The sequence below is a fragment of the Ambystoma mexicanum genome, chromosome 2q (genome assembly GCF_040938575.1).
Source record: "Ambystoma mexicanum isolate Mex_15411 chromosome 2q, UKY_AmexF1_1, whole genome shotgun sequence".
Classification (NCBI taxonomy): domain Eukaryota; kingdom Metazoa; phylum Chordata; class Amphibia; order Caudata; family Ambystomatidae; genus Ambystoma; species Ambystoma mexicanum.
Genome location: NC_090924.1, coordinates 1222740040 through 1222764065, shown reverse-complemented (window position 1 = coordinate 1222764065; position 24026 = coordinate 1222740040).

Below are 24026 nucleotides of genomic sequence, written 5' to 3'. Positions count from 1 at the left end.
CCCTAGAATATGAAAGCGGGCCGGACATGTCATAATCCCCTATCGATAAGGGAATGCTATCAGTAAAGGGAACCAACCCCCTAGCCCCAGAGAATCCTTGGGTGTTCATGGCCTCACCTGACATCTTAAATTTACCTTCCCTTATGCAAGACCGGGTCGCCCCGGTGTCAACAAGGAATGATAATTTTTTGTCACCTATCGTTATCTCTAGGCCTGGTTCCTCTGAACTATTAGGTGTTACCGACAGGATGGGACACACCAAGGCCGTCTGTGGGCTGTCCTATTGTGGGTATAATGATTGACCACTTCCTGTGTAAGGGTTGTGTCCCAGGACCGGCACCCTTCCCAGTTGTGTTTGCTGTAGTTGTGTATTGGTAGAGGTTATTTTATGGTCTTGAATTTGGGCAGGTTGCTGTACTTGCTGCACTTGATGTTGTTGTGTTATCGCTACCTGTTGTTGTGGTAGTGAATATGTCTGAGGCTGTTGTTGTGTTACTAGTTGTTGCTGCACATTTCCCGGTTGCAGTGCCTGCGGTTGTTGGATGTCCTGCTGTTCCCTTGTAGGCCCTTGTTGTCCCTGTTCTCCCCATGATGGTGTGCCGGGTCTCATTCTACATGTGCGTGACATGTGCCCTAGTAATCCACAAATCCAACATACCGGTGGTTCCCTGTTCTGCCATGGAAAGCTCCCTGAATTGTCCTGGTATACTGGTTGTCTGGTGGGGTAGACATTTCTGAATCCTCCTCCTTGCTGTTGTGTGTTATAGCCGTATCCCCTCCCCCTCATCATTCCTCCCCTTCCCCTGTTATAATTATAATATCCCGCTCCTGGCGTTGAGTATCCTCCTCCCATGTTAGTCGTGTATGGTTGGGGTGGTGGCAGCTGTTGTGCTACAATCTGTGATGATTGTATTTGGGAGGGATCTTGTGCAGCCACTACTTGTGTGGGGTTTTGAGTCATTGTTGCAGGTGTAGTTATTAGTGCACCTTCCATCGTGTATTTAGTAAGTTTTTTCTGTACCAATTTAGCCTCTTCCGCTTTTCTATCCTCTTCCTTTTGTTTCATCTTTTCTTGCCATGTCCTACAATGATGTACTATCGTCAGTTGTATTTCTGGCCATGCTTTTGCTTCCAACCCCACTACCTTCTTCAGTTGTTTCTGAACTGCTTCTGGGAGCCCTTGTATTAGTATATGATAGAATATTTCTGGTGTTTTGTCCCATTGTTCTCTAGTTTCCATACGCCACTTCTCTTGAATTTCCTGGATATAATCAACAGGATCTTCGTTCTCACCTTCTTGTGTGATGTAATTGCTCCTATGTCTGATGTGTCTGGGTACTGTACCCTCAGCGCTTGCCATAATGCATGTCTGCAGTTTGCGAATGGTGCCCCTTCGTGTGATGTGTTTGTTATTGTGACCCCGTATCATGAATGTCAGGCCGATCTCTTGATTCTTCAGAACCAAAATCGTCGTTATGCAGAACCCACTCCTCCTCACCTGATTCTTCAGTAGGCTCCTCGCGTCTTCGCCCCTTTTTTCTGGTTAATTTCTTTTTTGAGAAGAGATATGGTCTTCCGCGGTTAGAAGCCACCCTGTTCCCACTAGTAAACCAGGGAAGCAAGGGACCCCCTTACCGCAGGAGCCGTAGGAGAGGAAAAAAGCGTTAGCTAAAAAAAACCTCTCTTGAATCTCGATCCGGATAAGGAGCCAGGTAACCCAGACAAGCTGTTTCTTCCAGAGGAGATCCGGATCCGAGGGATAATAGAGACCGCGGGTTGACTAGTTGGAAGGGAAAAAAGGTAAGGAAAACAGGTAAGTACGGGGGAAGTATAGCAAAATGTAGAAAAGGAGGGCAGAGTTCCGGGTAGGAGCAAGGCAACAAAGAAGGGTAGGAAGGGACGATAACCGGCAAAAAACACCGGTCAGAAAGCAGACAAGGAACTGGAGAGAGCGCTAGCGAAACGGAGCGTGAAAGCTTCAGTTGCAAAGCGCCGGGCAAAACAAAGAGGCGTGGTTAAAAGCAAACCCGGAAGAGGTCGGAAAAAGACTAGAGCGTAGCAACAGGAAAAGGGGGAAAAATATGGAACGATCAATGGCGGCGGAGTTGCCATCGGTTTCTCAGACTCCAAGGGAATCTCCTTGCAAACGGCATGACAGTATGCCCCCTTCCATGGGGCACCCCCCCTGGCTTGTCGGGGTGAAGTCTGTGAAACAACCGCACCAGACGAGGCGAATGGATGTGGGAGATAGGTTCCCAAGAATCATCCGAATGTGGGTAGCCCTTCCAATGAATAAGATATTCCAGTCTGCCTCCCTTATATCTGGAGTCCTGGACGGCTGCCACTTCATATTCGTCTGGCGGTAAGCCTATGGGTTTTTGGCCTTTTGGTATTCTTCGTTTGTAGGGGTCTTCTCGATATTCTTTCAAAAGAGAGGAATGAAAGACCGGATGAATACGTTTCATGTAGTTGGGCAACAGAAGCCGGTATGCCACCGGATTTATCCTTTCCGAGATGGCATAGGGACCCAGATAGCGCGGTGTTAGTTTGGAAGAATGCAACCAGCGCGGAAGGTACTTTGTAGATAACCAAACTTGGGTCCCTTTTTTCCAATGGGGAGAAGGAAGGCGCAGTGGATTGCTGGAGGTGCTATAGCGGATCTTACTGGCTCGCAGACTAGTATATGCAGCCTTATGCGCCTCAGAAATACTGGCAAGCAAGGCATCCACGGAAGGTATATCCCCAGGAGGAAAGGGTCTGATTGGCAAGAAACGGGGATGAAAGCCATAGGTACAAAAAAAAGGACTTAGTTTGGTGGCACTATGGGCGGAGTTGTTGTAAGCAAACTCGGCGGTAGGTAGAAGACCCACCCAATCATCTTGCTGAGAATTAGTAAAACAACGAAGATACTGCTCTAACAGAGCGTTTAACCGTTCTGTCTGGCCATTTGTTTGCGGATGGAACCCTGAGGACATAGCTCTTTCAATCCCAAGTCTCTTACAGAGCTCTTTCCAAAAGCGGGAGGTATACTGGGTGCCTCTATCGGATATAATCTTGTCTGGAATTCCGTGTAACCGGAATATATCCTTGGAAAAGATAGAAGCCATTTCGGCTGCTGTTGGTAGTCCTGCCAAGGGAGAAAAATGTGCCATCTTAGAAAAACAGTCCACGGTCACCATGATGCAGGAGCAACCATCCGAAGGAGGTAAGTCGACTACGAAATCGGTGGAAATTACTCTCCATGGACTCCTAGGCGGTTCTTCTAGTTGTAGATATCCAACCGGTTTCTGAGTGCTGTACTTAGATCTGGAGCAGATGGGGCAGGTTGATACATACTTCTCTACTAACTTTCCCATTCCTGGCCACCAGAAATGACGTCTGAGTAGTTCCAGAGTGTTCTTAATTCCTCGATGTCCAGCTACTTGGTCATCGTGACACCATTTTAAAACCTGTAGACGGGAGGTGGAGTCTGGTAGAAAAAGACGTCCTTTGCAAAGATATACGCCATCCTGAAGGAGGAGATCCTCTGAAGCCCTTACCAAAGGGGTCTTGTCCAGGTTGGCAGTGGCCATGCGTACCCCTTCTAGAAAGGCATTAACCGTACATATCACCCTTTTCTGGGGCAACATGAGGTTTAGATGTTGATCTGGTAAACATTCGGCCGAGGGTTTTCTGGATAATGCGTCGGCAAGTACATTTTGGGTTCCGGGTAAGTAGGTAAGGACGAAGTCATATTGGGAAAAAAATGGGCCCATCGGGCTTGTCGTGAATTTATACACTCCATACTTTGTATGACCTTTAGATTTTTATGGTCTGTGCGCAGTTCGAAGGGAAAAACAGCCCCTTGTAAGAGATGTCGCCACTCTTCACATGCCACCTTCATCGCGAGTAGCTCCTTCTCTATCACAGAATAATTCCGTTGGCTATGGGTTAGAGTCTTTGACACATAGGCTACTGGAAATTCAATGCCATCATGTTCTTGTAGTAATGCTGCTCCCAAAGCTGCGGACGAGGCGTCAGTTTCTATTATGAATGGGAGGTCTTGATCAGGTTGACGTAGAACTGGAGCCGAACAAAAGGCAGTTTTCAGTTGGAGAAAGGCGTCCTCTGCTTCATCGGACCAAAGAAAGGGAGAAGTAGACTTCTTCAACAAACAGGTAATGGGCAACACCTTATCGGAGAAATCAGAAATGAACTTGCGATAGAAATTTGCTAGTCCGAGGAATCTTTGGATTTCCTTTACAGAAGTCGGACTTGGCCACTGTAAGACGGCTTCTACCTTCCGAGGGTCCATCTGAATCCCCTCGGCAGACAAAATAAACCCAAGATACGGAACCTTAGCTACCTGGAAAACACACTTGTCTGGATTAGCCTTTAAATGGGCTTCCTTAAGTCTTTGGACGACTTGATGAAGATGTTGCGCATGTAATTCAGGGGATTTGGAAAACACTAGAATGTCGTCCAAGTAGATGATGGTACAGTTATACAACAAGTCAGAAAAGGTGCGGTCCATAAACCGCTGGAAAACCGATGGGGCGTTGACCAGACCAAATGGCATCACCCTATACTCAAAATGGCCGAAGGGGGTCCTAAAAGCAGTCTTCCATTCATCGCCTGACCGAATGCGTAGCAAATGGTAGGCTCTACGAAGGTCGATCTTGGAGAACACAGTGGCACCTTGTACGGCTTCTAATATATCCTTAATCAAAGGCATCGGGTACCGATCTCTAATGGTGATTCTGTTCAGTCCTCGGTAGTCGATGCAAGGTCTTAGTTCCACCGAATCTTTTTTGGGCACAAAAAACAAAGATGCCCCAGCAGGAGAACGTGAGGGTTGAATGAGACCATTTTGGAGATTGGAGTCAAGGTATTTCTTGAGGACTTCTTTTTCCCTCAGAGAAAGGGAGAACATTCGCCCAAACGGAACTAGGGCCTCTGGGACCAGGTCGATACCGCAATCCTCTGGTCTATGTGGAGGTAATTCTTGGACTTCTTGGTCTTGGAAAACTTCACTAAACTTAGCCAGGTCGATGGGAATGGTATGTATTCCCACGGTATCAGTTGTTGGACAGAATTCGGACATGACTTGGACGGTGGCATGTTTGGTCTCCGGAAGACATTTCTTCAGACAATGATCAGAAGAAAAAGACATCTGATTGGTTCTCCAGTTTATGGTAGGGTTGTGTTTGTGCAACCATGATACCCCGAGTATGACCGGGAAATGGGCAGCTCTTATTAGGTCAAACTGGATAGTCTCTGTATGCTGAAGCAGCTTCATCGTCATGGGCGGAGTGGTATGCGTAATCAGACCAGAACTTAAGGGCTTGCCATCAACTCCTTCCACCTTCTGGTCTTCATCTTTTTCTAGTCGTTCTATGCCGGATTGGTTAGCCCACATGATGTCCATGAAACATCCTGCTGCTCCACAGTCCAATAAAGCTAGGACTTCATAAGATCTTTGATGAAGGGTGAGCTGTACTGCCAGAACCATAAGACGGGTGTCTTCTGTGGATGAGATGGATGTTATGGACATCGAGACGTAGGGACCTGGGAATCCCCCTCGGTAACTTGTCCCTACTAGTTCCGAGGTGGGGCGTTTCCCGACCGTCGTGGAGGTACTTCTGGACAGTCGCGTAACAGGTGTTGTTGCTTAGAACCACAATACAGGCACAAATTATTGTCCTTTCTTCTCCTTCGTTCATCAGACGAAAGGGGCCCTCGGGTAGTACCTATCTGCATGGGTTCATCCTTGGTTTGATGGGTGGAGGAGGTAGTGGGTAGACAAGGCTCGGTGAGTATAGGCGTGAATCGGCCTCTTCGTCTTTCTGTACGCCTTTCGGAAAGGCGGAAATCCAATTGGAGAACGGTAGACCATAGTTCCGACAAGGTTGCAGGTCTGGGCATACGTGCCAATTCATCTTTTAGTTCTTCTTTGAGACCTCGACGGAAAACGGTGTATTGAGCCGCCTCTTGCCACCCGGATTCGGCAGCAACCCTCTTAAAACGGGAAATGTAGGATAGTAAATCCGAACTACCCTGACGGATGTCAAGCAACTGCTCACTGGCTATCAGGGCTGTTTCTTGTCTCTCGAAGGCTTCCTTGAATTGTGCCGTAAAACCACTATAGTCTTGCAGCAGTGGGCTAGCACTGGTTACTAATGGGGTGGCCCATGCCAGTGCGTTTCCAGTAAGATTGGATATGAGAAACCCTATGCGGGCATTATCGGAAGCATAAGTCTGGGGTCTGAAAGTAAAATGTATTATACATGCCTCCATGAACTCTTTGAATTTCTGTGGGGAGCCGTCATATTTACCCGTTGCCAGGGGCATAGGGGGTAATTCTGCACGAGCTCTTTCTTGATTATCCATACGTTGCTTTAGGGCCGTATTCTCTACCTTGACAGTTTGCAATTCCTGTGTGAGGTTATGTACCGCAGCAAGCAACTCCTGTATCTGTTCAGCCGTAGCCATGGTTGGTTCATTTAGGCTTTGCAATCTATCATGAATGTCAGGCCGATCTCTTGATTCTTCGGAACCAAAATCGTCGTTATGCAGAACCCACTCCTCCTCACCTGATTCTTCAGTAGGCTCCTCGCGTCTTCGCCCCTTTTTTCTGGTTAATTTCTTTTTTGAGAAGAGATATGGTCTTCCGCGGTTATAAGCCACCCTGTTCCCACTAGTAAACCAGGGAAGCAAGGGACCCCCTTACCGCAGGAGCCGTAGGAGAGGAAAAAAGCGTTAGCTAAAAAAAACCTCTCTTGAATCTCGATCCGGATAAGGATCCAGGTAACCCAGACAAGCTGTTTCTTCCAGAGGAGATCCGGATCCGAGGGATAATAGAGACCGCGGGTTGACCAGTTGGAAGGGAAAAAAGGTAAGGAAAACAGGTAAGTACGGGGGAAGTATAGCAAAATGTAGAAAAGGAGGGCAGAGTTCCGGGTAGGAGCAAGGCAACAAAGAAGGGTAGGAAGGGACGATAACCGGCAAAAAACACCGGTCAGAAAGCAGACAAGGAACTGGAGAGAGCGCTAGCGAAACGGAGCGTGAAAGCTTCAGTTGCAAAGCGCCGGGCAAAACAAAGAGGCGTGGTTAAAAGCAAACCCGGAAGAGGTCGGAAAAAGACTAGAGCGTAGCAACAGGAAAAGGGGGAAAAATATGGAACGATCAATGGCGGCGGAGTTGCCATCGGTTTCTCAGACTCCAAGGGAATCTCCTTGCAAACGGCATGACACCCCGGGGAAGCCTGCTCTCTTCCAGATGTCATCTGCTGCATCCCCCAATATTGATATTAGAAGGCCCTTTACATCCCCCACTGCCAGTTTCTGTCCTGCGGTGTGTTTTTCCATTTCATATATCCATTTTCCCGCACCTCCACTTAATGATGGGAGCCTGCACTTTATATTTTCCTTGTCTGCATGCTTCCAAGGGACTTATTGTGGTCTAACCCCTCCCCTCTCCAGAAGTGGCATTAAGTTGTGTCCTGTTTGACTCTCTGGGTTCCCCAAAGTCGAGTCTGTGTACCCCTCCTCTTCTTCTGTGTCGTCTACATCGTCAATTGTGTCCATATTTCCCCTGCTCGTAACTGTTTCTCCTCCATCTCTTCCCCTTCTTTTATCATTTCCTTTATTTGATGTGGGCGTGTGAATTCGTTCGCCGTGCCTTCGTCCAGGGAGATCTCTAAGCCTGCCTGCATAGGGTGTGAATTTGTGAGGGGCGGGTGCGGGTGGGCATGTTGCACGGGATGAGTGTGGGGTGGTAGAGCATGTTGGACGGGATGATGAGAGTGTAGCTGCAAGTGTCTGCCTTCCTGTCATTCCTTGCTCTTCCCCCTCACTTCCCTCCAGTTCTTCCTTTCTCCTGCAGGCCCATGGTGATTCTCTATTTGTCCGGGTGATGTAAAATTTATCTAGGCTTTCCCTTTCACTATTTCTTCCTTCCTTCTCCATTCCTTCTTCTTCCTCACTACAAAAGTCATCCAGGAGTGACAACCCCCAATCTGTCTTTTTCCCCTTAATCGTTACTGTTTTTAAGTCTATTAGATCCGTTCCTCCCGTTTCTTCTTTACCAATTGCTCCCCTTTGTGCTGATGTTGTTGCTACTTCTGTGTCTCTGCGTACATACCTCCTTACTTCACTCTCCCCTCTCCTATCTTCTCTTTCCCCTTCTTTTTTCTCCGCTATTTCTCTACCAATTTCCTCTCTTCTCTTTATTAATTCCTCCATTACTTCACTACTCATCTTTTCCAATATCCTTTCTTCTTCTCTCTTCCTTTCCCATCTCGCTCTTTCCTGCTCTAATATACTCTCGATCATCCTCCCTTCTTCGTATTTCTTTGTCATGTCTGATATTATTCTACTCTTCCATATTTCCATTTCTTTTTCTTTCTCTTCTTCCTCTCTTTTCTTGTCACGCAGTGCTGCTCTGGATACCCTTTCTGCTACTGCCTTTACCCTTTCGGCTTCTCTCTTTTGCTCCTCAGTTCGTTCCCTCATTTTTTCCAACTCATTCTTACTTTCTTTCCTTTCCCGTGCTCTCTCTCTTTCCTCTCTCTCAAGCTGCTTGATCAGTGCATTCTGCTCATCCCTTAATTCTGCTAATCGTTCCTCCAAAATCTCTTTGTTTTGTCTTAACAGCTCTTCCTCCTTTCTTTTTCCCTCTTCCCCTTTCATTTCACTCTTTCTGGTATTATCCTCGTCCATTTTCCTTACTACCTCCTTCTCTTCTCCTGTTAATGAACCTCGTAATTTTAATAATACCTGTGCAGCTACCCAGTCATCGTGTCCTATTGCCGCGATTTGTTCTTCGCTAGTCCTCCCCTCCCCTACGGGCATCTTCGTACGAGCTGATCCCGTCGTACTAGTCTGCTCCCCTCCCGTGTGGCCACCTGTAGCTGTATATGGTGGCGGGCTGTATGCCGGGTTCGAGTACCCCTCAGCCGCCCTTAATTGTTCTCTTACTATTTCTCGTAGTTCTGTTAAAGGATATAACCCCCCTTCCTCCTTTTTCACTACCTTCGCTAGGGGCATATCGTCGCTCTGTTCCTTTTTTATTTCTTTTTTGTTTAGGCTGTTACTCTTTTCTCCTCCCTCTTGTCCGTTCCCTGTGTTCTGTGTGCCTTCACTCTCTTTTTCCCCATTCTCTTCTTCCTCCTTAATCTTCTTCTCTTCCGTTGTTTCCCCCATAGTGAACATTCCGTTTGGTCCTGGTCGGGACCCTTGGAACATCCTCCATAAGTTAAACACCTCCACGTGGTGTGTCAACTTCTTCCCCTTGTATGTGTTATGCATATGGGTTAATAGTGAATGTTGGGTATATGGATCGAAACTGCCACTAGGCGGCCATGGTGTCGTCATTTTGTTGTCCGTCCCCTGTGTCCATTCTATGCTGTATTTGATCAGTTTCTCCCTATGGGATGACAGTGTTTTACATATATGCTGTAGCGGCATAGTGAGGGCGCTTCCCCACCCTCCCGATCCTGTCCCGTATGACATAGTAGCACTTCACTTGTTATCCTACCCCTATTTGATAGCGGTTATCTTGCTAACAGTGTACGCTATACTATCTTAGATCTTTACCTGGCCCCGTAATTTTGGGGACTTGCGATTGTCCGCTAAGGAAAAATAGTAAAATATAGCATTTGCATTTGTATATTCTTCTCTTTCTTTTCTTCCTTTACCGAACACCTTTATGGCCCCCTACGGCCGAGGCGCACGTAGCCCCCTGCGGCTGCGTGCCCTGTGTGACGTTCTTATACAGCTGTCCCACTTTGTTTTACCCCTCCTCCTCTTTCTTCACTTGTCGTGGCCGTCGTTCTCCGTGCGTGGCCACGTCCCCCTTTTCACCTTGCCCCGATCTACTCGTTACCGTTTATCTCCGTCTCCACTCCCTTACCATTATTCTCTTCCCCACCACTCTCCGAAAAATGCCTTGTGTTCGAGATATCCTATGAAAGCCCTACTGGTGACGTCACCGATCTCTTCCAAAACTACTGGTAAGTTCTTTACAAGTTTTTAAAAGTTCGAAATACGCTTGCAATCTACCCCCATTAACCCCACAGCTGTCCTCTTGTCACGCCTGGAACAAGGTAATCAACAATATAATCAGACTGCGCACAATGCGTCGCCTCACGTGTGATACGCCCCTCGACAGGAGGGCTTAACCAGCCAATTATCTTCCGTATTAGGCAACCAGCTAGCTACCGCCTACAGGGAAACGTCATCTATCTATCGAGTTTTCTGCTCGATCAATATGGATCCTCATCTACTCATTGATCAATAATCACCAAATCGTAGGAAACCGCACACACACACACCCTTACAGGTGGTCGCAACCTAGGCCAATCAGTGTCTACGAGCACGTGATGTTTTCGTGCTCCGCCCCCTCCTCTTCCGTAACGTAGCGGACTGCTTTCGCATTGTCCAGCTACCATTCACTTCACCGTCAACACTAATTTATCAAACCTTCGCCGCGCACCTGTGTAACACCTCCCACCTCCCGTATTCTATTCCCTCCCCCTCCCTTACAATTTCACATTGCTTGTTGGGCGTGGCATACTCACCAAGTTCTCTTGACGCGGGGCCGCTCGACTGCGTGCACCCCTCCAATCGGCTCGCCACCTCCCCTCGTCTGGACAACGTCTGGACACTCGCCAACCGCGGGCGGGATACTTCTCAACCGGCTCACGAAGGCCAATATCCGGATTGCTCTGTCTGGTCTTCTCGCAGTTCCGCGATGGTCCTGTAGTCCTCAAAAAGTGGGCAGCGGCAGAGGGGGCCGCGCCGCTGGGGTTCCTCGCAACGAGAGCACTCGGAAAAATAAAATAAAAGTAGATCTTAAACAGATCTCAGCAGTGCCTCCAACTTGTCGGGGGGAAATTCTCCCGGGGTCTGCTGAGCCGCCGCGGACCTCCGGGCAGGGAGGCCCCAACTCCTCCCGCGTATCCCAAAAATGAGTATGAGGCACACGCAAGAAGCAAGGTGTTTCTGCTGTTTATGGGTCAAGGATCGTACGCGTCCGTCCTGACTCTCTTGAAATTCGTGGGGCTCGCAGGCCCTTTTTACCTCAGTATGACGCGCTATTTGCGTCACCTGGGAAAGTTAGCAAAAAACCTATCGTCACTCTGGATTGGTTCCTCGAGTGGTAGGGTTAGTATAGCATATGTATAGAGAACGCTGTTAGTTGTTAAGGGTCAGTCAGGTGGTATACTTGGGTTGTCCCTTCTATTAGATACATGAAAATTGTTACATGAAGACCCCCTGATGATTGGCTAATGTTAATGGTGTCAGTGACGAGTGCTCCATGTTCTGATTGGTCCACTCGCGAGCCCCCTAGCCTGGGACCATCGTTGTTCCCAGCTCGCGGTGCACCCGTCATTTGAAACAATGTGTAACTATGTGTTTGTGCAGACAATGCGTGGATTTGTTCATATGCTTGAGGGCAGACTACTCCCACCGCCGCAGATGTCCATTGAGTTGTTTCATTGTTGCTGCCTGTGTCTCAAAACGTGGGACCCAGGCGCCTCCTCCCTCCTGGGTCTGGCACCCTGTCAGGTTCGGCTTGGTCACGTGAGGAGAGACCGTGGTTGAGGCAGAATTCTGCACATTTAATGTTGCATTTTCCACTGTGTGTCTGGCTTAGTTTGCAGGTGTGACCTTGGCTTCGGCTTGTGGCATGCGAGTTAGCAACATTGTTCCCTTGTCTGTCCGTTCTCGCCGGGCTCATTTTGCAGGGTCAGCAATTGTACTCTTGCTCGTTCAATGTTCGTGGAGGCTCTTGTTTGCGGCCTACTTGGGCCTGGTGCATAGGTGGGGATGTTTGATGCACGGCGCTTTAAGTTACGGTATCATATTGCTTTATCCCCAGTATCATGTCTTCGTTATATTTCTCATTGCAATGCATGGGTTAGGAGAAGCGTCAGCAAGCATTTTAGATGAGTTCGCTGTGCGTCTTGCGTTTCTGCATTTTGAAAAACCTATGTGAAAAATAATAAAGATGCGCGTCAGTGGGTGTGTCCGTCACCTACGTCATAGCACTGAATATGTTCTTCGTGTGGATTGGTGTTGGAGTGTCCAGTGTGCATGTTTGCACGGGTGTTCTGACCGTTTGCTAGGTCGTCATGGCATCTCTAACGATGTGTTTATTTACTGTTGAATGGTTCAGTCGAGTTCATCCATGCCGCAGGTGTCGGCTTGGGCAGGGCAGGCTGGTGGGCAGGCTGTTGGGCACATCCTTATGTTCCTGTACCAGGGTATTTGGTCGTCTGGTAGATAGGAAAACCCCTCTCGTGGTGGATGTCTGGGCCGCGATCCTCTAGGCCAGGGGCGTGAGGGGATTGGTGGGACTCTTTTGTCCCATTCTCCCACTTCACTTTGATCCCATGTTACCATCAGAGATCATTGTAGACGCCAGCCCGTTTGGATTGGGCGCCGTGCTGACCCAGGTAGACCATGATGGGGGTATCCGCCCGGTGGCGTACGCCAGCAAGGCCCTGTCTGAGGCGGAACAACGATACTCGCAAATTGAGCGGGAGGCATTGGTAGTTCTCTGGGGATGCCGGCACTTCCGACTCTATGTTCTCGGACGCCCGGTGACGGTGGTGACGGACCACAAACCGTTGCTTCCTATCCTGGCGGGGTCGTCATCCAAGCCACCCGCGCGGATTGAGAGTTGGATGCTCGCCCTTCTGGAGTATTGGGTCACTCTTGTGTATCGGCCTGGGGCGAATAATGCGGCCGATTACCTCTCCAGACACCCTGGGGCGCCCAGTGGAGAAGACCCTGACACTTGTGCAGAGGAGGCAGAAGAACATGTCCGGGTGGTAGTGGAGGCGGCTACGCCGAATGCCATGCCTCTTCAGGAGCTTGAGACGGCTGCAGCTGAGGATGCTTTAACATTCTGAAGCAGTCCATGCAGCAAGGCTCCTGGAAGTCAGTGCTGGAGGCCCTGGGAGGGTGCACTCAGGAGGCCAGGACTGGACTTGAGCAGCTATGGAAAGTCCGGGAGGAACTATCGTTTTCAACGTCCTGGCTCCTGCTCTGGGGTGATCGGATTGTGGTGCCCCAGTCGAAGGTAGGCGACGTGATTGCGCTGGCACACCGTGGTCACCAGGGTGCCGCCAAGACCAAGGCCCGCCTAAGGCTGAAGGAGTGGTTTCCGGAACTTGAGCATAAGGTGGATGAATTTGTGGCGGACTGTGTGTGGTGTCAGGCGGCTTCTCCACTGCAGCATGAGCCGGAGATAGAGGCGATGCCTCGCGGGACGCGACCATGGGAGGTCATCCAAGTGGATTTCGGTTCCACCACGATGGGCACCCACTTCTTGGTACTAGTTGACGAGTATTCAAGATATCCAGAGGTGGAATTTGTGGACTCGGTAGCATTCGAGCACGTTGTGGTCGCTGTGGAGAAGGTATTTGCGGCCCATGGATTCCCACAGACGTTGTGCTCGGACAATGGGGCGCCATTCCAGAGCGAACGTTTCTCGGAATTGATGGAGAGCTATGGGGTGGTGCACAGGAAGATCACTCCCCTGTGGCCAAGGGCCAATGGTGAAGCAGAACGGTTCATGAGTACTCTATATAAGACCTTTAGAATTGCCCAGGGGCAGGGACAACCACTGCAGAGAGCACTGTACCAATTTCTGAGGGTCTATATCACCACGCCCCACGCATCCACTGGAGTGGCCCCGGCGGAGGCATTGTTCAGGCGTTGCCCGCGTGGGCTGCTGCCGGAAGTGGGGGAGAAGGAACCGGGCGTGATCGATGATCTGCAGGTCGAGGCTGACCGAAGGACACGGATCGAGCAGGAGAATGTTCGGAGAGGGCTTCGCCCGCAGCGGCTGGAGCCAGGTGATGAAGTCCTCATTCGTAACAGACACCCACATGGAAAGCTCTCTCTGCCCTATGAGCCAGAGCCGTTGGACGTTGTCGCGGTCAGAGGGTCCATGGTAACTGCATCGGATGGCCAGTCTGCAGTCACGTGCAATGTCAGCTTCTTTAAGAAGCTACGGGATCCAAGAACCGACCCGCCTCCTGAGCCCGACCCATGGGATCTCCCAGAGGACACTGATGAAACACCTTGCCTGCCTGAGTCCCCGGCCAGACCAACACCTGTGGACAGATCACCTGTGCCGGAGGTGAGCAGGAGGTACCCTCAGAGGGCTGGGCGAGGGAGACCTGCTCGCCTCACCGATTACGTACTTGGACATTTGGCTGATTACTGTAGTGGCAATCACTGTTGAAGTAAGGGGACCCGGGTGGCTGGTAATAAAGGGGTGTTCTCAGAATGGGGAATGTTAAAGTGTTATTGTTATAATGTATGTTTGATGTGCAGCGAATAGTTGTAGTGTGTGTTGTTGTTCTCCTGGAAAAAGGAGGAGTGTGGCGCTGCCCGATGACGGGCACGCACGCGGCGGCGTGACGTTGCACGCCGCCGCGTGCAACATAAATAAACGGGGCGTTTCCCGCCCGCGCAGAGCGACCGGGAAGCCCGAACTGTGAGGACGCGTGTGGAAGTGTCGTCCTTACAGGGTGGGGCTACGGGACCGCATGGGGGCATGGAGGAACCCTCAACACTTCTGAACATTTTGGAACATCACATGGGGGTAGGTGGGGTCACTGTTTTTAATTGTGTTTAGTCCTTCCTGTTCAATTGACATCAAATTGTTAAGCTGGGTGCCAATTACTCCTCCTCTCTCCCTATGTGATGCAGCGTCCCACATGGTTCAATCGGGTCCCCATTATTTTCAATCTTTATGTGGAAGCACAGGGAGATCTAGTACTGAGGCATGGCATTTCTATCCATCAGTATCAATATGGCACTCAACTGTATCTCCAAGAGTCTTAAGGTGGTGACATTATTATACTACACCACTGCCTGTCTGATATCGAGACCTGGATGAAATCAGTAAATCTGAAATGCGTCAACTCTAAAACCGAATTCATATCGTTTGGTACAAGGACAATTCTTTATAGTATTTCTCTTTGTTTTCAATCACTTTTTCCCAGCAATTATACATTAGATACAAATTCTGTTGTGACATATTTAAGCTCCTTTCTGGACCACGATATCCAGTTGAAAACAAATAAAATAGGAAGGCACAAACAGCTCATTAAAAAAGATCAATACTTTGAAAAATTAAACCATTTCTACCACTGAGATGATTTCGTAATCTTCTTCAATCTCAGGTTCTTTCATGTGTGGATGGAGGGAATGCTTTACTTATGGGAGTTCAGGCTTCTGTCTTAAAATCAATGGACAGTGAAAGGTCATGTCTGGGACTGCATGTTTACGGTAGACATCCCCAGAGGGGAACCCCATTCAGAAGGTAGGAGTGTGTGGTTTGATGAAGCAGGAAAGTCTGTTCCCACCACAGCTTTAAGGGAGCCCTGCCACTTTAATCAGCGACCACAGCTAGCTTAATTAACTAGAGAGACCCTTTGATCCAGAACAGACATGAAGATGGGTGGGACTTAGCATTACATCGTTTCACACCTTTACCTTTTCTTTTGCAAAGCATTCTGGATATGACCTCATGCATACAGGAGATTGTTGGCTGGGACCCAGGATTGGTTAATTAAGGTAGGCTTAGTCTACACCAATCACTGTAGACTTTTTGGCATTAAAAGAGTGCTGAGTCCCTCTTTTGGGTAGATCATCTGAAGACTTTGCAAGGAGTAGGAAGAAGAACTCAGAATTGGACCCTGGATGAAGGTACAGTCTGGCTTACATCTTCCGCCAGTGAAGGAATGCCATGATTTCCAAGAGAGAAGCAAGATCCCTCCCATAAACATCTCTCAGGGAACAGAATAAGATACTGAATCCAGAGGACCCTCCAGAAGCTCCAGAACCAGTACCCAGTCAGCATACAGTGGGCCCTGCTCAGCTCTGCAGCAAGCTTCCTAGGTGGGGAGTGCCAGAGAGTCACTGAACCAAACCAATGACAAGGCAACTGCCTCTAACACTCTCCTCAGCTTTGGGCCATAAGCCATAAAAGACGACACAACACCAGTGAAGAAGCTAGGAGGAGTGCATCGAGAAGCATCTACCAACGTCTGACTTAAAGGACATTTTCGAGCCAGTCGAGGCCCTCAAGCTGCAACCGACTGCACCGCTGACTGTTGTTATGCCACAGTCACTAATGTCATCCGAGACGCCTCGACCAGTGCTTCAGACCCACCGACCAGTACTGAGAAAATGATTCCTGACCTGAGCTGCTGTGTAGGCCAACCTGAAGCCGTCCATCACCCGGGTCTTAATATGGGCCTACTCTTCCAAAAAATCAACCTGACTTGTCCCGTATCATTTCTGCAATCCCCCCCACCTTCACACAAGCAGCCAATTTGGTGGGAGAAAAAAAACAGCTTCAGTATGAGTATCATATGGGATGAAGACGTGGCGGCCCCAGTCTTGGACAGATTTATGATCATCATAGCCGCACCTGTTGGTACCTGGGCAGAGCATCAACATAAAACTAATCAGGTACATCAGGTACTCGCTATTTTCCGGCATACTCCACACTCCATTGCTGTAAAGAGGTTGAGTATGTATCAGTTTTGTAATGTTATGAAACCCGGTCCCTGCAATATTTCCTTAATGGCACTAAACACTGACTAGGAAGTGTTTACAAAGAGTAAGAGTTCATACGTGGTCACCTGGAACATTTGGTATTTTCTGCTGCTTGAATGCCAGGTGCCAGGAGGGAGGAAAAAAGTGTCTGGTTGGCTAAACAGCTGATATCGATCAGGAATGTCAGCTAAGGACAGTGAGGATGCTGCTGAGGGGTAGTTGTACCTTTTCCTTCATAATAATTGTCTGGGATTTCCTCGAAAAAGAATAATCTCCAATTTGTCCTTATGTGGTGATGAAGGGGATGCAAGGGGCACCGGGGAGAAAGGGGCACAGATGTAATTTCAGGCATTGGGTGAGCCAGAATCAAATGCTCTTCTTGCATTACAAGGACAGGCACATGAAGGGTTGAGAGACTGCACACACCTCGCCAGGCTGGAGGCAACTGCCTGTATGTAGGCTGTCCACAGATCCAGAAATTGTTGACAAGGGCAGCCATACCTCCATCCAAATCCGCAATGCACAGAGTGTTACTGCAGTTCTCATTTTTGCCAATGAGCACTGTGTCATCGATCTTAAAACATAGAGAACAATGGGTAAGTGTCTTTATCTTAACATCTGGTTCTTTGACCCACATCATATATTGCAAATGATGCTTCCATACTGTCCCACACTCTTTGTTTATTTGTGCCACGCTTTCTTCCGAGAACCCCCTCATTCCTCCAGCTCTGTAACTCTTCACCCCTTGCTCCCATTGATTTTTAGTAAATAAGGCTCCTTCCAAAATCAATTGAACTCTTTGAGCACACATAATATATTTATGCTCTGCCCGCTCAGCCATTGAGCAGTCCTCATCACTAGGTATAACTAGTGATATGATATGATATGATATGGCATTTATAACGCGCCTATACACACGTGTTTCAAGGCGCGACGAGGCAAGGGAGGGAAACAGAGGGAGGATGGACAGCGATCATACTAGGCGCAGGAAGGGGGCAGGGACAGAGCAGTACGTGGCAAAGATGATAGCAATAAGTAAGTAGTGGCCAGCATGTGCAAGTGAATAATAAGTGCAGACATTAGGTGTCAAGGGCTGGGAGGGGGAGTGTAGGGATACAGAGACAGTCTCCAAGTGCGGGGGTTGCCAAGTGGGCAGTGCAGGTGTGAAATACTGGCGGGAAGGACCTGGTCCCGAAATCAGAGGGTGTCCATGTAGCCAGTGCAGTTTCAGTTAAAACTAGGAGGTCAACAGAGGAGGGGAGAAGAAAAAGCAGAAGCAAAGAGAAAGGTATTGAGGACCTTCTGGAACTGGAGATGGTTCTCCTCCAGTTTAAGGGAGGCAGGGAGGCTGTTCCAGAGGGAGGCCCCAGCTGAGGAAAGAGATCTCCCACCAACTTGTTGCTTGGAGGAGCGACTAACCCTGTGGGAGTTGGAGACGGATGAGCGAAGAGCTCGAGAAGGGAGATATTTAGGAAGGGAGAGTTGGAGGTATTGAGGCCCCAGGCCCCAGAAGGCCTTGTGGATGATGCAGAGGGTTTTGAACTTAATCCTCGCAGTCACTGGGAGCCAGTGCAGAGATTTCAGTCCTGGAGAGATACCATCCCTGGGCTTGAGGCCAAGGACAAGTCTCGCAGTCCAGTTCTGGATAAGTTGCAGAGGAGAGAGAGTAGAAGCAGGCTGATTTAGAAAGAGGCTGTTGCAATAGTCCAGCCTAGAGAGAACCAGAGCTCTGGAGACAGTGAGCTTCTGGGGGAAGGAGAGGGAAGGAAGAATACCTCTGAGGAGGTGCAGCTGATAGTGTGACTTCTTGGAGAGTTCAGAGATGTGAGGAGAAAAGGAGACTGTGGAGTCGAAGAAGACCTCCAGGTTTTTCGCCTTGCAGGTGGGAGCAGGAAGAGGGCCAAGAGAGGCCGGCCAGAGGGCTTCAGGGAAGGAGGGATCGGGTGTGCCGATGAGGAGAATCTCAGTCTTACTGGCATTAAGGCAGAGGTCATTGGTGGCGCACCACTCCTGGATAGCAGACAGACAGTCAGAGATGAGGGAGGGAGAGGAGGAGGCCGAGGGTACCCTGAGAACGAGCTGGGTGCCATCCGCATAGCACTGAAAGTCAGGGCAGAGAGTAGCGATGCGGTGGACAAGGAGTGCCAGGTATTGGTTGAACAGCCAGGGATAGAGGTTAGACCCCTGCGGGACACCACAAGTAGAGAAAATGATAGCAGAGAGGAAGGACCCAAGTTGGACCTGGGAGAGAGGAAAGAAGTCAGCCAAGCCAGAGTCTGACCAGTGATGCCCAGGTTATCACAGAGATGGTTGAGCAGGATGGCATGGTTGGCATGTCAAAGGCAGAAGAGAGATCAAGCAAGATGAGGACACAGGGGGTATTAGAGTCAAGGTTGGAGAGTAGGTCTTCACGGATGTTCAGGAGAGCAGTTTCCGTCCTTCTGGCATCTCTGAAGCCAGACTGATGTTCAGGAAGACAGCCAACATATTCAGTGTGGAGATTAAGCTGGGAGAGGTCCAGTTTCTCCAGGAGCTTGCCCAGGAAGGGAGTGATGGAGATTGGCCGATAGTTAGCTGGGCAGGAGGGGTCGGCAGAGGGTTTCTTAAGAAGAGGGTGCACAAGGGAGTGCTTCAGAGGGGATGGGAAGACTCCAGTGGTGAAGGAGTGATTGCAGAAATCAGCCAGGGCAGGAGCCAGGGAGTTGATGTGGTCCTTTATAGTTTTGGAGGAGCAGGGGTGAACCTGTTTCAACAAGACTTTCATAGATGGGACTTGTCTAGAAACCTTGTCTGCAGAGAAAAGGGAAAAGGCAGAGAAGGAGGCGGGGAGGTGGCTGCAGAAGGGACAGGGGAAGAGCAGGGAGTTGTTATGCTCACCTGGTATCCACAGGGACGCCACCCAGCCGGGTTACTCGCTGGTATGCTTCTCAGCTTTGCCCTGATGTGGTCAGCGGGGAAGGTTATGCCTGGAAATACAGGAGGACTGTGTTCAAGACTGATTGACTGTGGTAAGAATCCTCTCTCCACCTCCGTATGATTTCAGTCCCCCTGGCACCCTCTCCTCACCTTGTGGTAGAATTAGGCGTGCTCTCTGTCCGGCCTTCTTTGTATGGGCGCGTTGTCTTTCATCGGCGAGTGCAGTCCAGTTACTTCACTGACGCCAGCCAGTTTGATATTGTTCAGGTAGGTCTTATTGCTGTTCTTTAGTTTTGTTGCTATCCTGCATGCCTTTCTTTGTTTAAAATGTCTCTTTTTTCTCCCTTAGGTATGTGGAGCTTCAGCGCGGCGAACTGGCTTGGTTGAGCCGCGCTGGTAAGTGTTGGTGCATTAAGAGAGGTATGATGCGGTAAGTAATCGCTATGCACAGCGCTGAAAAGTCTTGCCTTTGCTGACCTGTGTTTTCCTTCCTTGTAGGTCGCGGTATTCTTCAGCGCGAGTGGAATGTCCGGAGTGGTACCAGCCGAGAGGCGACCAGCCAGGTAAGCCTTTTGAGCAGTTCGTAATTTGTATATGTCTCTACTGCTTTCTTTAATGTTGCCTCTATCTTCCTCTTTCAGGTCGTTCTGTCCGGAAGGTGTGCAGATTCGAGGAATCTGTTCTCAGTAGCTGCAAGTGTTTACAGATGAAGACTGTAGGTGAGATGCTGCTGCTAATGATGTTCCTTTGGTCCCCTTGCAGGTTCTGCTTCTCCGAGGTTCGAGGGAATAGCTGGACATGGTGAGCGTCACGTTGCAAGCTGCAAAGTAACGCGTAGCGTGTTGTCTTGCTCGGGTGTGGTTTAAATAGCCCCAATAAAATAGTCCAGGAAAAGTAGTCCCTAGGCTACCACACCCAAAACACTAGACCGCATAGCTTGGTTCTTAAGAACCAAGCTATGAGGATGCCGCCATGCTGACAATAATAATGTAGTTCCCAAACACATGTTTATTCATGGTGTATGAGCCTGGGCCACAGGCACCAGGACTGGCCCCATGAGCGCTTTTGAAGAGGATGCCAAGCTCTAGAGGCCTGAGTCCTTACTCCACCTGGCCAATGGGTTTGCCAGAGGGGTTTTTGGGCAAGGGTTGTGACAGCACCCCCCCTAAAGCCCCTCCCATGGTGTTCCTTCTGTCTGGCCCAGGTTTGGTTGGGAAGTTCCGATGGAATTTCCTGATTAGACATGGTGCATGGATATTCTCACTGGGCTCCCAGGATCTATCTTGTGGTCCAAATCCTTTCCAATCTACAAGATAATATAGCTTGTTACTAGAGTATTTTGAGTCCAAGATATCTTAAACTTCGAATTCTGGCTCTCCGTCAACAAGTATGGGTTTAGGTGGTAACCCAATCCGTGTGCCGGATTGCATTGGTTTCAGGAGGAACACATGGAATACCGGGTGAATGTGTAGATTAGGTGGTAAATCCAGTTTCACGGCTGCTGGGTTGATAATTGCCTTAATGGTATAGGGTCCTAAGAATCTGGGAAGAAAGTTCCGGGTTCCTTTGCTGGGTACGAATTTAGCGGCTAACCAAACTTGTCTCCTACTTGATAATCAGGGGCCTTTTTCCGGTGTTGGTCGGCGAATCTCTTTTGTTTTTCTTTGGCATGAATAAGGTGTTCCTTTGCTCTTTTGAAAGCCTGAGTAATGGTTGTGTGTAGAGTCTTTACTGCTGGCATTTCCAAGCTGGCTGGAAGGTCTAGCTCAGAGGTACGTGGATGTCTGCCATAAAGGGTATAGAAGGGCATTTGTCCGGTGCTTGAATGCAAAGAATTGTTATATGACTATTCGGCTATCCATAGTAAGTCTTTCCAATTCCTTTGTTCGTGGTGCAGCATGCACCGTAAATATTGCTCGAGTGTCTGATTGGTTCTCTCGGTTTGGCCATCCGTTTGGTGATGGTGACTGGTAGATGGCCGAACGTCTATCTGAGCCATTGCACAACATTTTTTCCAGAAGTTTGAAACAAGCTGGCTGCCTCAATCAGAGACTAGAACCAAAGGGAAGCCATGCAGCTTAACCACACCCTCCAGGAATACTTTTGCTAAAGTGGCTGCATCTGGGAGGCCTTTGAGAGGAATAAAATGGCCATCTTCGAGAATAAGTCCACAACTGCAAGGATGGTGTTGAACCCTTGGCTTGGAGGTAGATCAGTGATGAAGTCAAGGGAAAGAGTGTGCCATGGAACTGGAGGAATGTCCAATGGTTGTAGGAGACCAGATGGTTTTTGTTTCTGTGATCTATTTTGTGCGCAGACACAGCAGGACTGAATATACTGAATTATGTCCTTACACTAGGTAGGTCACCAAAAGTTCTCTTTCACCTTAGCTAATGTTTTGGCGATCCCAGGATGCCCATCGATCAGTGAATCATGATAGTTTGAAATAATATGCTGTTGTAATTCCTTCTTGGGTACATATAGGCGATCCCTAAAAAAGGGTAGATGGTCCTTGATGGTATATTGTTCTCCTTGAGTTTGCCATGCGAGGTAGGCATCAGGATTCATTGTCCGTTGGATTTCTTTTTGTAGTTCTGCTTGTGTTAAGGCTGTCGTGATACCCAAGAGTTAGTCTTCAGGTATAATAGGTACTGGGTCTGGAGTTGTATATACTATTTCATCTATGCCCATGCGAGATAAGACATCCGCCTTTCTGTTTCTGACTCCTGGTCGAAATGTGATTACATAATCATATTCGGCGAAGAAAAGGGCACACCGTAATTGGTGCAAGGACTGGGCCTTGGCTATTTTGAGATATTGCAGGTTTTGGTGTGTCTGGCCCCCAGAAGGTAGTGCCTCCAGGTTTTAAAGGGAGATTTGATAGGCAGGAGTTCCTTGTCCGTGATGGCATAATTCATCTCTGGAGGTGAGAACTTTTTTGACCAGAAGGCCACAGGATGTAGCTCGCCGGTTTCCGGGTCTCTCTGTGAAAGGACAGCCCCCATTGCGAGACTGGATGCATCAGTTTCAACGACATAAGGGAGGTCTGGACGAGGATGTCGCAGGATTGGAGCGGAGGTAGACCTTTGTTTAAGTTCCTGAAAGGCTTCTTCTGCTTCTTCGGTCCAAGCAAACCTTTCTTTGTTTTTTCGTAATAGTACTGTGATTGGGTGCACAAAATGAGAGAAGTCTGGGATGAACCGGCGGAAGAAGTTTGCAAAGCCCAGCATGCTTTCTACCCCTTTCAGAGACGTCTGTGAAGGCCATTTCAGAATGGCATCTTCCTTGTGCGCGTCCATTCTGATGCCTCCTGGAGTAAGGATAAAATCAAGAATATCTACTTCGGTGACGTGAAAAAAGCATGTTTCAAGCTTTGCAAACAAGCGATGTTGACGGAGCTTGGTGAGGACTGAACAAACGTGTCTGACATTATCTTGTTCCAAGGCTGAGTGTACTAAGATGTCATCCATGTACACTAAGGCACACACATCAATTAACTCCCTTAAGACGTCATTCATGAAATACTGGAATGCCGCAGGTGCGTTGCATAATCCGAAGGGCATGACTTGATATTCAAACAAGCCGTACTTAGTACGGAAGGCTGTTTTCCATTCATCTCCTTTTCTGACTCGGACCAGGTGGTACGCTCCTCGAAGGTCCAATTTGGTATAAATCTGGACATCTTTAACTTGGACTAGCATCTCAGGGATAAGTGGCCAGGGGTAGCGGTTCTTCACAGTGATCTGGTTCAATGCGCGGTAGTCAATACAGGTTCTCAAGAATCCTTCCTTTTTCGGTATGAAGAACAAAGGACTGGCTGTGGGGGACTTCGAAGGATGGATAAATCCGTTTGCAAGGTATTGGTCTAAATAGGATTTCAAATGAAGGTTTTCTGGTTCTGTGAGAGCGTAGATCCTGCCGCAAGGGATTTGTGCACCAGGAACAAGGTTGATCTGACAGTCATAGGGCCTGTGCAGTGGCAACGTATTAGCTTGGTCCATTTGGAAAACATCCTGGAAATCATGGTATTCACTTGGCAAGGTATTAGTTGCTCCCAGGGTTGATACTGTCTCTCCGGGTGTCATGGGAATACAGATGTAGGGTTTCTCCTCTTGGTAATAGCAGGCAGGGGAGCAGTCACCGGAGAAGGTTAATTTTCGTGCCCGCCAGTCTATAAAAGGGTTCTAAGCAACCAACCATGGCATCCCTAGTATTAGCCTGAACTGAGGTGCCTTGATGATATCGAATGAAATAGACTCCCGATATCCGTCCTGGCACAGCAAGTCTACCCTGGCTGTGCACTGGGTTACTGGTCCGGAAGCGATTTCTGTCCCATCCACAGTGGTTACCTTGTCCATAGTTGGCTTAGAACATAAAGGAAGCCCCATCTCTGCTGCCAGTTCTTGATCAATATAATTTTCCCACTGCTCCGCTATTGATGTATGCTTCAACGGCATGCATTCTTGACAAATGCTAATGGTTAATTAAGATCACTGGTATTGCAAAGTGCGAGGTCATCAACTCTTTCTTCTCACTCGACAAACT